Source organism: Eschscholzia californica, unplaced genomic scaffold (genome assembly GCF_041429995.1).
Source record: "Eschscholzia californica isolate CP2 unplaced genomic scaffold, dmEscCali1.0.p SCAF_78, whole genome shotgun sequence".
Classification (NCBI taxonomy): Eukaryota; Viridiplantae; Streptophyta; class Magnoliopsida; order Ranunculales; family Papaveraceae; genus Eschscholzia; species Eschscholzia californica.
The window spans coordinates 1-2,500 of record NW_028238503.1 but is presented as its reverse complement, the minus strand read 5'-3'; positions in this window follow the sequence as shown (position 1 = coordinate 2,500).

Here is a 2,500-nt window from a genome sequence, read left to right as displayed (position 1 = left end):
CCTTGCCACAGCTCGGGACGGCATGGGACGCCCGAGACTTTGCTCGGGACGGCCTGGGACGCCCTTGCCACAGCTCGGGACGGCCTGGGACGCCCGAGACTTTGCTCGGGACGGCCTGGGACGGCCTCGGCACAGCTCGGGACGGCCTGGGACGCCCGAGACTTTGCTCGGGACGGCCTGGGACGTCCGAGACTTTGCTCGGGACGGCCTGGGACGTCCGAGACTTTGCTCGGGACGGCCTGGGACGCCCGAGACTTGGCTCGGGACGGCCTGGGACGCCCTCGCTACAGCTCGGGACGCCCGAGACTTGGCTCGGGACGGCCTGGGACGCCCGAGACTTGGCTCGGGACGGCCTGGGACGCCCGAGACTTGGCTCGGGACGGCCTGGGACGCGCTCGGCACAGCTCGGGACAGGCCGGGACGCCCGAGCCGAGCTTCGGGTCGCACGAAATCTCTTCGTATTCCGACATATTAGAAGCTTCCCATCATGTAGTAGGCCGAGCTTTGCCCTTTGGATGCCCTATGGTGCTTGGCGAGCACTAGGGAACGTGCCAGCACAAGTGCTGTGCACGCTCTGGGGAAGGAGCTCAACCCTCCCCCTTATAGTGCAAAGTTATTGTTTTGCCTATTTTCACAAGGAAACATCAATTTTTTAACCAAGCATACTGGGCCTTTACTCCTTCGTTACTCGTCGGAATCCAGCAAACTTATACTCGTTGGAAAGGCCTTTTCGCAAGGATTTTTTTGATATATTATAATAGCGATTCCGATAAATATTTATTTTTCTATGAATTTTTAAGTGAATAAACACCGGAAAATTCATAAAAAATAGAAAAAAAAATATTTTCTTCCGTTTCTTTTCTCCAATAATTCATAAATAATACCTCAATAGTATAAATGAAGAGAGAGTCGAAATGGCCCGGGTGGGTTTCGAAATGTCCCACGACCCCATAGAATGCACGGGCCAGCCGAGCCAAAGCAGGGGACGCGCATGGGACAGCAGGGGACGCGCACGGGACAGCGTCCCTATGGCTCGGGACGGCATGGGACAGTACGGGACGCCCTTGGTAAAGCTCGGGAATCCCATCGGACGCGCATGGGACGGCCTTGCTAAGGCTCGGGACGGGCTTGCTAAGGCTCGGGACGGATGGGACAGCACGGGACGCGCATCGGACGGCCTTGCTAAGGCTCGGGACGGCATGGAACAGCACGGGACGGCCTTGGTGAGGCTCGGGACGGCATGGGACAGCACGGGACGGCCTTGGTGAGGCTCGGGACGGCATGGGACAGCACGGGACGGCCTTGGTAAGGCTCGGGACGGCATGGGACAGCACGGGACGGCCTTGGTAAGGCTCGGGACGGCATGGGACAGCACGGGACGGCCTTGGTGAGGCACGGGACGGCCTCGGTGAGGCTCGGGACGGCATGGGACAGCACGGGACGGCCTTGCTAAGGCTCGGGATGGCCTGGGACGGCCTTGGTGAGGCTTGGACGGCACGGGACGCGCATGGGACAGCATGTGACGGCCTTGGTAAGGCTGGGCACGGCATGGGACGCACATGGGACACCTTATGGGGATCATCAAGGGACGTTGCACGGGACATTCTTAGCCATGAAGGGCCTTCACATGGGACATCTTAGGAGTCAAGAGCCGGCACATGGGACAATGGAGTTCACACGCACGGAACACTTCGGCTACTTCCGTTCGGAACGTCGTGGGATCTTTATGTCCCCATTAGCACCGACGCATCAACATGCTAGGAAGCTAGGTCCGAACTTCTCGAAGTGTCGATGGCACTTGGACGGATACGCATCCGATCCGATGTTATGATGATGTACTTTCTCCGATATCGATGTCGGGGTGTATTCCGATGTTATGATGTACTTTCTCCGAGATCGATGGGACGACCTTGGTAAGGCATGGGTCGGCCTTGGTAAGGCTCGGACGGCACGGGACGCGCATGGGACGGCCTTAGTAAGGCTCGGGACAAAATGGGACAGCACGGGACGCCATGGGACGGCCTTGGTAAGGCTCGGGACGGCCTGGGACGGCCTTAGTAAGGCTCGGGACAGCACGGGACGTCCTTGGTAAGGCTCGGGACGGCATGGGACAGCGCGGGACGCCATGGGACGGCCTTGGTGAGGCTCGGACGGCACGGGACGCGCATGGGACGGCCTTAGTAAGGCTCGGGACAAAATGCGACGGCACGGGACGCCATGAGACGGCCTTGGTGAGGCTCGGACGGCACGGGACGCGCATGGGACGGCCTTAGTAAGGCTCGGGACAAAATGCGACAGCAAGGGACGCCATGGGACGGCCTTGGTGAGGCTCGGACGGCACGGGACGCGCATGGGACGGCCTTACTAAGGCTCGGGACAAAATGCGACAGCACGGGACGCGCATGGGACGGCCTTAGTAAGGCTCGGGACAAAATGCGACAGCAAGGGACGCCATGGGACGGCCTTGGTGAGGCTCGGACGGCACGGGACGCGCATGGGA